We start from the raw sequence: 13,188 nt of genomic DNA, 5'->3' as shown, positions 1-13,188 counted from the left end.
TTAATAAAGGAAAAATAATAACCACAATTGATGGGACACTTATTCCATGCTGAATGCTGGGAAAACCATCCTAATGTGGGTGTTCATTGGTTTATTATGGCTAAGGAAATTGGAAAATGAAACAACAAAGGAAAAATGACATTTTTGGCACAATTATTTATGAAAATGCTAGAAATTATGAGAAAAGGGAGGTGAAAGGTCACATGTTACATGTGAGGAGGAAATTGAAGGAAAATAATGGAAAATGAAGAAAATAGAGGCCTCATTGATAAAAAGGCTAATGAGTATCAATTGGTACCTTTTTCCAATTCAGTATTGGAGCTCTCTCATATTCTCTCTCCCTCAAACTCTTCGACACTTTGAGTTTTCTTGGAGCGCTCTTGGAGAGTGTGGCATACTTAGATTTTTGGAGCAAGAAGACAAAGGAATATGAGGAAGGTATAATAAGACATTGGGATCAACAACTACAACAGATTTGGCTTGCACGTATGGAGTTTCATGTATGTTTTCCTCACTAGTTTTGGCATGCATGACATATGCATGGGGTTTATTGGTCATGATCTATCACTGGCATGGAGGATTGTCTGGATTGATAGTGGATTTCCTAGCCTTTCCATTTCCTAGGTAGCCATGGTGATTGTGGATTTATTTCCTAGTTTTGTTTTGTTTAGTTCTCATGTTTCCTTAGCTTGGGTTGAGTTACTAGTCCTGGAAGCCCTAGTTGGACAAATGCTCTGGAAGTCCTGTAACAACTTGGGTTGAGTTACTAGTCCTGGAAGCCTTGGTTGGACAAACGCCTTGGAAGCCCTTGGTGGGTTGAGTTACTAGTTTTGGAACCCCTGGTTGGACAAATGCTTTGAAAGCCTAAAACAAGTTATGGGTTGAGTTACTAGTCTTAGAAGCCTTGGTTGGAAAAACACTCTGGAGCCCTGGAAGGCTTAAATAACAACCAATATGATGATGGTTTTTGTGATGTTGGACCATAAGGTGGAATAATTATTTGATGGGTTTAGGTGGATGGCCTCTAGGAAGCTTGAATGATTTTGGATTGATGTGTTCTATGAGATCCCACATTCATGATTGGAATATGGCATGGGGGTGAATCGCTGAAGAGAGATTTGGATCAACCATTCTACGGTTGGGTGGAATGTGGAAGTCCCATCCCAAGTTTGGATTTTTCATCATCAATATGTGGTTATTTATCGTTGTATTTCTATGAGTATTATACTGGTTTATATGTGAATTATATGGTTGTGATTTCCTTGGTATCTCTGTTGCTATTATGCTGGTTATGTATATGTTTTATTACAATAGCTATGTATGGCACTCATCATGTTTTTACTGGTAAATGAATGAACAATGTATATATGACCTAATGGATGAAATGGCAACTAATGTGTTGTGGCATAAATGCTTCTTAGCAATTCTCAGCTAAGTATGAGACCCCTATGATCAGATATGTTATTTACACCTATCAATTACATATTCGTGATGTGTTTGACAAAATGCCTATCATGGCTAGTAGGGGTCCAATCATGTTCGTATTCAAGTAATTACTTTTGTACTGTCATTTCCCTATTAACTTACTGCTTTGAAGGTGTCATTCAATTATGGGCAGTGACTTGGGTTATGGGCCTGAAAAAGTGGCTCAAATACTGGGGATGCTGACACAACACTCTGAAAAATAGTCCCTGGATGCTAGCATGCCTTGTCATGAGAGCGTCTAGAGCCTCCTGGATGCTTGAAGGCCTATATCTTGGGAGCAAGTGGGGGTCAAGTGGTCCAAAATCCTAGTGGGACCTATGGGCTGGTTGACAGAAAATTTGGGATGGTTCCTGAGGATCCTAATGCTGATGTTGAAGGTATGTATGATGTGTTTCCATCGATTCCACTTCCTTAACATGACTTAGGAGGTCAAATCATATCTAATGGCCTCTTGTCATATGTTTACTCCAGTTGGTCGGTTACTTGGGTAGATGTGGGAAGAGGGTGTTATAGATTGTGTAAGGAAAGAGTCGACATACAACATCCTCTTCATCAACTCTTCTTAAATTGAGGGACAACATGAAATTTTTGATATGGTCTTCGGGGAGTTTTTTTGATTCAGGGTAAAACTTAGGAAGCCACTTTTCAAAGTTTTTAGGTAAATCATGTTAATCACTAGGAACATTAACTACTCCCAATTTTTTCCAAGTGCGCACTTGTTGCCGTTGTTGACCCGCCATATTGATGGGTTGATGAGGTGGAGGAAGCATTAAAGAAATGGGAGGTGGTGAAGGGGGTTGATTTCCACTACCACCAGCAACAATGATAAGTCTCCTATGTGGGTGTGCTGGCAATGGAATTTGAAATGGTTTTATTCCTAGTTTAAGGCTTTGAGATCTAGTAAGAACACCCGGTTGCAGAGAAGAAGAAACAATAATACCAGAATTAGAAGAGACTCTTGATGATTGTCTTGGACTTTTTAATCCTTCAATTCTCTATCTAATGGATTGGATGTCTTCAAGGGTAGTTTGATAATATGAAGAGGTTGGTGGGAAATTAAGAGAAGGTGAAAGAGTGTGTGATTGTTGAAGTGAAGATTCTAGAGTAGAATCAATGGAACTGAAACATGGAGAAGTTACTTCGAAGGAAGCAAGGGAGATGGAAGAAATGGGTATGGAAGAAATTTTAGGTTGTACAGGTGTTGATGAGGGTGAAGGTCTTGACTCATATTTTCTTGATGCTTGTTGAGACCTACTGGCCATTCATTTCTAGTGGCCCTCCTTCTAGTACCAAAAGTGTTGAGGTCTGGAAATGTCTTGACTCAACACGGGAGGAACTACCGAGTCAGAGTCTCGATCAAACTATTTTCCTTTGATGGAAGTCCTCACTAGAATTTTGGCAATAATTTACCCTTCACAAGGTGATGCTCCAACGAATGGAGACTTGATTTGGGGGAAACAAAATTTTTGTATTTTTTGAAAATATGAAGAAAACATAGTGCATAAAGCCTACTTTAAATGAAATTCCACCTCTATGTTACTAATGTATATACAAGCCTAGGCTTAAACTTATGTTCATGGAAACGAAACATGGATAATAAATTTGACAATTGAAGATTAATGATTTGAGGCTTCTGCGATCTGTATTCTGTGTAGTCTTATCTTCCGGAGTCATCGAATTCATGTTTGTAGGAATCGATGTTTCGAACCAACCTCTGTGGTTCATCATTAGGAATAGATCCATAAGTGAATAAGTCAGAACTCAATATGGTTAATAAATAAGATTAAGGTTGGTATGGGAATGAATGTAAGCCGACATGTTTAATTTAGTGATGTTTATAATTTGTTTATTTTAATTTGATTGTTAACTTAATAATTATTTTAGTGGTTAGTTTTTAATGCCTAATTTAATATTTAGTTTTTCTTCTTCTAGGATTAAAGTTTAGGATTAGATTTTTTTTAAAATTTTTAACTAATATTGAATAGTGATTATAAAGTAATTAATAATTATTTTTATTATTAATTAATTAATTATATTAATTTTAAGTTATGTTTGAAAATAAAATAAAATAATTTATATTACTACTTCCTAGAATAAATTTAATATTTTAAATTAAATTAAATAATTTTTTTTATTAGATATCATTTATTATTATTATTATTTAAGGTTAAGTATATTGTAAATTTAATTATATTTTATACCAGTTTTGATAATTACTTTATAAAGAATTATAATATAGAATTGAATGATTAATTTAAGTGGTTGGATTAACTTCTTTTTGCCTTTGAATTATATTTTGGAATTGGCTAGGATTAAATTAAAGTTGTTTGATTAGATTCTTTTTAACTTTTTGATAACTATAATTTTTTTTTTTTATTTTTTTTTGATGATTTGAATAAAATGGTTAAATGAATATATGGTTAGTTTAGTACAAAGGAAGAGCATGGAGGCCAAGTCAAGTCAAGGGATAAGAGGGCAGGGAACATTTAGGGGAAGGCCGGAATTAGAGGTAAGAGTCGGGATCCAATTATCTCTAATTTTCCAACCATCATCGTGGTTAAGGTTGTTAGGATGTTTACCTATTTTGATAGTTTCTCTGAATTTCCTATGGTGATAATGATCAATTTTGACCACAACACAAGAGTTTTCAATACAAATATGATGATTGGTTTTATTGGAGTGCTCGACCAAAGCTGAGGTTTTGGAATATTTATGCTTAATATCTTAATTATATTAATTAAGATAATCATATAATTAATAAAAATTAATTAATAATACAAATAATTATTAATTAGTTTATAATCACTATTCAATATTAATTAAAAATTAAAAAAAATTCTAACCTTAAACTTTAATCCTAGAAGAAGAAAAACTAAATATTAAATTAGGCATTAAAAACTAACAACTAAAATAATTATTAAGTTAACAATAAAATTAAAATAAACAAATTATAAACATAACTGAATTAAACCTGTCGGCTTACATTCATTCCCATACCAACCCTAACCTTATTTATTAACCCTATTGAGTTCTGACTTATTCACTTATGGATCTATTCCTGATGATGAACCACAGAGGTTGGTTCGAAATGTCGATTCCTACAAACATGAATGCGATGACTCCGGAAAATAACACTACACAGAATTGAAGATTAATCGAAAAACTATTATGGAAAGCATAGCTACAAATACAAAATTTACAGTGTTTCCAAAAACATACAAAATGGATCAATCAAACGATATGTATGCGAAGTAAAAGTAACCATTTGCAAGATATCAATCTAACAAAATGATTTCTTTGAATTTTCCTGCAAGTTAGTGAAATATCATTAAACAATCTGAAATGAACTTAAAACAACCTACAACATCCACACACATATGACTAACAACATGTAAGTATGAAGAAGAAAAATGAACAAAATGACTAATAAATTTAAATCTATTAGTATAACATCCATCAATTTGTGCAAGGAAAATGATACATGAAATTAAAAGCACCTACACAAATAAAAATCAACTTGTCCATTAGCAAAAAGTTAGAAAACTAACACTTAATGAAAAATTAGCAAGCTTTATATAAACTTCACGTTTTTCTTTTAAAAGATTAATAAAACATTTTTTTTTAATAAAACAAAAAAACTACAAATTATAGCACACGTATAAAACACCATGCATTTCAAGGTTGTGTTGTATGAATAGAAATATATATTGTGTATAATATAAATTATATACCAAATATATTATTATAAAGAGATAATTTTCGTTAACAAACAAACTTTAAATATCACCTTTTCATTAAAGAATCTCGAAAAATTGGTGATATATATATACACTATGAAGCAAGTCTTTGCAAAACCCTTTAACAAAACAAACATAAAATATTCACAAGTCGAAATCAACCCAGTTTCTTTTGATATTGCGCGCAATACCAAAAAAACAAATGTAACACGTGAAGTACCGTGACTATCTCAAAGATTGATAGCAACCAACATATATTAAGTTGCAGCAAAGCATAAAAAAAACAGATCGATTTTACAAAAATACGAGAGCAGTTTACCAACAACAGTGCTAAGAAAATTACTCCTGTTAGCTTCCCAATCGATTACAATTCCAGACAATCAACAAAAAATACAAAGAACAGTAGTTCTACTAAGCATTTCTTGAACAATTTTCTGAACCCTTGATCTAGAGTCCCAACTCCGTTTATAAAGAATACAGAGATTCTGAAATGTAACAAAAACTAAAATGCATGGCGCGCCATTGGACCAGAAAGGTCATTTCGAAATTTTTAGATAACTCTGGTGCAAACTGAAATGAAAATCGCTGCAAATGTTTGGCATTGAATTCATTGAAGGGAATATAACGACTCTACGTCGCACACTGCAAAATTACCAGTGATGATATGCAATAATAGTTTCGGGCGCAAGAGAGTGCAGAGGGTTTTTTTCTAAAGAAAGTGATATTTTTTATTTTTTTAACACATGGTAAGTAAATCGGTAACTGACCGTCCTAATCTATAAGACACTGATCAATTTATCAAAAAGACACTCTGATCAATTTATCAAATACAATCGAGCTCATACGATGGGTATGCAGAAAACCACCCTCAACGAATTCAAAATATGCATTAACTATCCCGAAAAATTCGAAGAGCGATCTTGTTTAATGGGCAACCAAGCTATCTGTTTATCCCAACACGTGCACCACTGAATGTTGTTGTTGGTAACGTACTTCGAATGCTGGAATCTACCTGCACAAAAAAAACGTTAATTATCTAACAAACACTATAATCAAATAATAAAACAACAAAATAAAATGTAGGCTTAACCAATGTGGAATGATCCGCGTTCAGCCTCTCCTATGACGACACGTTGCAACCAGGTCGTTGGTCAAACAAATTGTCACTGCATGAAATGACTATTGGCGGTTTATGTGTGTAATATTGGAAATGTGAAGTCACCATTGGAGCGTTAGGTAGAAGTCTAGGTTGATGTTTAACATTGATTGGAAAATGGAAATTATGATTGGAAAATGGAAATTATCATATGTCAATGCGTTGATTTCAAATATCAAATGAATAATCTGCATTCCCCTTTGTCTTCTCACTAATCTGGATGTGTTCACTTTAAATAAAAATGTATTGTGTCGATAGAGATATACGCCAATTTTCATTTTGTTTTTATTTGAAATGTGTATTAAAGGGCCTTTCAATCAATATAATTCAAATTTGCCAAATGAAAGTTGAAGTATGTTGGGCATTAAACTTTCCAATACAATGAATATTCAATGAACTTGATATCATTCCCTTTGTAAAAAAATTTTGGATGTTTTTGGCATGACATTGAGGATTATATTACATTTGGTTCACATTTATAGTTTATACACAGCTTTTTGTTTTATGTTAATTTGTAATAGTAAATTTGTTGTTATTTACATGAATATTTACAACTACATTTATTTACATATAATAATATATTATTACATTAATAGATATGTTATAATAAATGTACATAATATATGTGCATTAATACATGCACATTATGCAATAAAGATTATGGGAATGTCATAAAGAGACTAAAACGAGCTAATTTTTAACAATTTAAAGGGAGTTCATTAAGGTTTACTTTAGAGGCTAAAGTCATGTAAACTAAATGTTTGAAAGTTGTTAGAGAGCTCATGATAATGGATGTAATAGAAACAAATATAAAACTATTGAGGCAAAGAAAACCAAGGACGAACTTAGAAAAATTTGATAGAAGGGTCCACATTTATTTATGAAATGAGAAAACCAAAATGGGGGGTTGTTGCAGCTACAACAGGTCCATTAGCTATTTTTGTCTCGTGGATCATTACCTTGCTACGAGGGCCCACAATATTCAGTAGCAGGAAGATCAATGTCAATTAGATACTAAGGAGTGCAAAGCAGTGTTGACAACAGAGAAGGAGGCTCAGTAGCAAAGTCAACAACTTCACATTTTTCCTAACATATAGTCGCAGATTGATTCAATGATTATTTTTTTTCTCTCATTTTTATGCTCTTCAGTTGCAGATGTTGCAGTAGCAAGAAAAACAATGAGAATTGTTGCATGCAATACATTTTAAATGTGGTGGATCAGGGTAGATGTGAATCCCTTTCTTGTTGAGAGGGAGTGTTGAAAATGGCAACAAGAAAATCCTGATTTAATTTTCCCTTGAATTGAATTACGAGAAAATCAAAATTCCACATCACAAGATAACTTGAATGAGTTAATTGAGTTGTTATCACTTAGCTAGTTTAGTTAATTCGAGTTGAGGGGGTACTTGAGTTTTGTATAGTGATCCAAAAATTTTAGAAGCCTAGGTTGAGTTTAATTTGAGTTGTAATAATTTAATTCAGTTAAACTGAGTTAATGTTAGTTAAACTAGTTCCAACTATTGGAGGAACTAGTAGGAGGTCTAGCAGTGGGGGAAACTTCACGTGTTCAACCAGATAACTGATAAATCAACCATAATTAACTCATGCATGAATGAAATTTGAGTTACCCAGTTGAGATTGGAGTTCAAGGGAAGTGTAGTATTAGTTGTATAATTTTTCGAGTTGTACAAGTGGTGCATGTAGTCAGAGAATTGACCTAAAGGAACTACACAATCGAATCGATGAAAATTCCTATTAAATAGGGGCCTAATTCCTCAAGGAATATGGAAGGAAATAAGAGCTTTGCAGGTAGTAGAATTGGCTAAGTATTGGCCAGAGTTAGCTTGTGAGGCATTGAGATAGATTATACTTGTGCAGAGATTGTTCAGGCTTGAAAAAGCATTGTATTTCTTCTCTATTTTCTGACTAATGCAATAAAGATAGGAAGGGGTTTTGAGAAATTTCTTTCCCCTTAGATAAATCTATGAGCATATGTGATTGAATCTTGTCTCATGTTTATGTTGTGATTTCTCGATCGATTAATTTTTTCCGCTAATGAGTAGAGTAGATTCAAGTATTTTGTTTTAAAAAATTACATAAGAAGTTTGAATCTACAAGGAATTTCTACAGTGCTCACATTACCAGACATGCAACAACCTGTTGACGGTGCTGGACTCGCCAACATGTCAAGGGGATCTCTCCAGTAAGAAGTCCCAATTAGACCTCAAACCGTTTGGTGTAGGACTCTTAGTAGTGGCTCGTAAGGTAATGCCTTGCCCGCGATGTCGCATAGAGGCAAGTAAGATAACTCTGTCAGTAGCAAGGGTGTGACCGTTGTAGTGAGTCAAGGAAGGTGAATGAGAGGTTCTAACACATAGGGGGTGAGATGAGTGCGCCCCTTAGCAACCTGTAGCAGTACTTAGTTGAGAAGGGAACACACGAGAGAAGATGCATCACAAGCTGAAAAGATGATCAATCAATAATCCAAAGTGATGGTTAAACCAACAACACATCTGCCAGGGAAAATTTTACGAACCCCCCCCCCCCTAAATTTATAAATATAATAAATGAGCGAATCTCCATGGTATATAGGAAAAATGGAAGGCGATTCTATCAATAATATAATATGCATATATAATTTTTTGGCGAATCTCTCACCAGGCATGGCGAATATTTTACTCAATTATAAAATCTTGTAAGATCTTGGCGAGTCTTTCACTAAATAATAAAACTTTGTAAAGTCCTAGTGAATCTTAGCATAGGCTACATGCTGGTTTAATTCCCCCATTTAAATAGGATACATTCCAGGTGAATACCATGGGTCAATACCATGTGCCATTTTGGTGAATACCATGGGTCAATACCATGTGCCATTTTTATTTTTATTAATTCTAATATTAGGGTTAATAATGGTTTTTTGCATGGTATTAATAACAATATAGTCCATGGTATTTGTCCCATAGTATTTTGGCCATAGGTTTCACCTAAATATAACCCATTTTTTGAGTGTTCGTAAATATAAGGTGACTTATGGAGTAAATATAAAAAAATGTTTTATTTGTTTACCATACCTCTCGTTTATTTATATTTTTATTAATTTACCATACCTCTTTTACAAATATGGTATTTGGCCCATAGGATTCACTTAAATAAAACCTCTTTCTTGAGCCTTCATAAATAGAACGAGGGTTATGGACTAAATATAAAAAGAGGTTTTATTTATTTACGATACGTCTAGTTTATTTATATTTTTATTTATTTACCATAGCGTTTGAGTAAGTATAAAAAGAAGTTTTATTTATTTACCATACCTCCACTTTACTTATATTTTTATTTGTTTACACCGTTACATGTATATAAGGTGACTTATGGAGTAAATATAAAAAATGTTTTATTTATTTACCATACCTCTCATTTATTTATATTTTTATTAATTTACCATACCTCTTTTATAAATATGGTATTTGGCCCATAGGATTCACTTAAATAAAACCTATTCTTGAAAATGGGCAAATGGATTCACTTAAATAAAACCTATTCTTGAAAATGGGCGAATGGAAGGTTGTAAGTCCTAATTTCAAGGGCTAAATTTACCTTTTTTACCCTCTCCCTTAAAATAAGGTGGGCTATTTGAGGTGATTTGTAAAAATGTACTATGATACAAAATATTCGCCCACTAAAAATTTAAAACCCCTTAATTTCGCCAAAGGGCGAACATTCGCCCCTAAAATTATCCTTGACATCTGCAACAAGATTCATATAATCACATACAATTAAGTTCATACACAAATATGTAAATTAAAAAAACATATATTTCTAAGCAACCGGAGTAGTCCAACTACAATAACAACATATGCATGAAAATGTGTTGGCTCTTATTATATAAAGAAGTGTAAATCCCAATCATACAATACATCCATGTAAACCTGCTAGCCCCAACAGTGAAGCATTATAGCCACATCCGCCTGCTCCTCCAAAGAGATGTACTAGCTCCGTGCAGTGGAGAAGCCAAGGCGCATTACAATACTGTCCAAGATTTCTTCAAGATAGTCTTAACAGAAGCTTGGCTGACGAAAAGCCTATATAATGAGTTATGAGGGACTATTTATAGCAAAGGGTGGGGTGGCCCTTGACATTTCCCTTTGTGACTGCCTAACTACCCTCATGACTCTTCACCTACTTTATGACTGTTACATTCACTATTGGCACTTGACTTACACTTGACATGACTCAACATTACAATGCACATGTACCCATGTGAACACAATGTGTTTGTAACAGCCCTGGTGAAAATTGCATGTAAAAATATATAAATACCACAGATGATGGGACCCGTATTCTAAGATGAATGGTGGGCATGACATCCTAGTGTGTGTTCATTTGGTTGTTTATGGCTAAGGAAATTGGCAAAGGCAATGGCTAAGGCATTAAAGAGGCAAAAATGTATTTTGGCACATTTATTTATGGAAATAATGGAAATTAGGAGAAAAGGAAGGTGAAAGGTCACATGTTGCATGTGAGGAGGAAATTGAAGGAAAATAATGGAAAATGAAGAAAATAGAGGCCTCATTAATAAAAATGCTTCTGAGGATCAAGGGGCAAGACTTGGCCAGTTTTAGCTTTGGAACTCTCTTATTATTCTCTCTCTCTCTCATACTCTTGGACACAGAGTTTTCTTGGAGCACTTTGGCATTGGAGCAAGAAAGGCAAAGAAGGTAAGAGGAAGCAAAGATCAAGCAGGGAAAGGCAAGATCAAGCATCTACAACATGCGTCATTGCAGATATCAACTTGCATGTGTATTTTCCTTTCTAGATTTGACATGCATGGGATTGCATGTGTTTCTTTTCTACCATGGCATGGGTTTTACTAGGTGTGACAGTATTTTCAGTCTAGCCTTTCCATTTCCTGATAGCTTTGATGAGATGGGTTCTCTCATGCGTTTTGTGGGTGATGGCCAGATTGGATTCAAAGCTGAGTGGGGTGGATCTCTGAATTGACAAACACATGGTGGTAGTGGTCCCTGAACCAGACTGAGGATGCATGAAGCCACTGGCCTAGTAACCCCTAAACCAGACTGTGCATTACGGTAAAGCCAGATTGTGTGCCTTGGTGGGTCTAGGAATCCTTGCCAGTGAATGGTGGGATATACAGTAAAGCCAAGAGGTGGATTTTCTCTTCGTTGGACCTAGTGATTCTAGGATGGAATGCACGGTAAAGCTTGGAGAGTATGTCTCGGTGTAGGGCCTAGTGATCCCCGGATCAGACTGCGGATGGACGGTAAAGTCTGAGAGACTAGGAGGCACTCAAATTCCTCACGGTGTAGGCAGAGAACTCTGGTGGAATCCACATTGATTTGGTGTTTTTGATGTGTTCTATGAGTCCCACATTCATGCTTGGAATATGGCATGGGGGTGATTGGCTGAAGAGAAACTTGGCTCATCCAATCTATGGTTGGGTGGAACGTGGTAGTCCCATCACCGGTTGGTTCATTGCATTTATTAATGAGAAATTCATTCCCTTGATTTTCATGTGCAAATGTATTGATATATATATGGATTTTTATGGCTGATATGTCCATTGTATTTCTGTTCCTATTATGTTGGTTATATGTACATTTTATGGAAACAACTACGTTTGGCTCTCAGCATGTTTTTACTTGTGTTTGAATGGATATTTGTTGACACCTAATCCGAAACGGATGGGTGAACTGGACAGTCATCAGGAAGATGAACTGATCCGTTGTATTTATGTATATAAATATGAGTTAGCTAATGAATAATAATAATCAGTTTTCTCTCTCGCTCATTCTGGAGTTACCCTGGCCTGACATGGTATCAGAGCACAGGTCCCAGAAATAGTTGTAACTCCTGCTGTTCTGAGAGCTGCTCATACCTAAGCGCTGCTCTCTCCTGAGCGCTGCTCTGCTCTGACATCCTGAGCGCTACTCTGACTGCGCCCTCTCAGATCATGAGTAATTGATACTGAATGTGCGTTGATGCGTTTCTGATTTTTAAATTGATATTGAATGCCTCTGACTGCCAGAGACTGCGCCCTCTCAGATCATGAGTAATTGATACTGAATGTGCATTGATGCATTTCTGATTTTTAAATTGATATTGAATGCCTCTGACTGCCAGAGACTGCGCCCTCTCAGACCATGAGTAATTGATACTGAATGTGTGTTGTTCCTAGGATCAATCTTACGCCAAAGAGACTCCGGTTCTCCTGTGGGCTCATGCGTATTTATGGGTCTAGAACTAAACTGAATTTGCTCTGTATTCATACTGCTTGAAATGGACGTGAGCCTCGGCTTCTCCCCCAAGATGTGCCATTGACTGCATATTCATTATTTTAATTCGAAATCTGCCTTGGCTCTAGCCTTTTTTTAAGTCAAATCGTTTTGCAAAGTTCGACTTCTTTTGCGGAATCTCTTCGAATTCTCCTCGGCTGGTAGGCGACTGAGAGATGGTTTATCGTAGGCCTGTGTAGGTTTGGGTATTCTCCAGAATGCTGGTTCACTTACGGACTGATACCATGATTTCTTTGTGATCAGTAGGCGACCCAAAACGTGTAATGTCTGTATTTTGTCCATATTGTGCAGAGTAGAGGCAACATTACAGTTTTTTCAAGATAACTATTTGACAGTTTATATTGGTTTTTAAGAGAATCACCAGGCGCAGGATCTTGGCAGAGATTGTAGGCAAATGAAGGATATTTTTGGGACCGAAGTCCTCCATCTCCATCGTTATGAAGCCTGAAGCCGATGCCACCTCTGTCTACACCTCAAATATTTCCCCATCGCACCTCTG

Source organism: Pinus tabuliformis, chromosome 1_2 (assembly GCF_031772625.1).
Source record: "Pinus tabuliformis cultivar Carrire ecotype Pingquan chromosome 1_2, CPIR1, whole genome shotgun sequence".
Lineage (NCBI taxonomy): Eukaryota > Viridiplantae > Streptophyta > Pinopsida > Pinales > Pinaceae > Pinus > Pinus tabuliformis.
Note: the sequence above shows the minus strand (reverse complement) of the source record.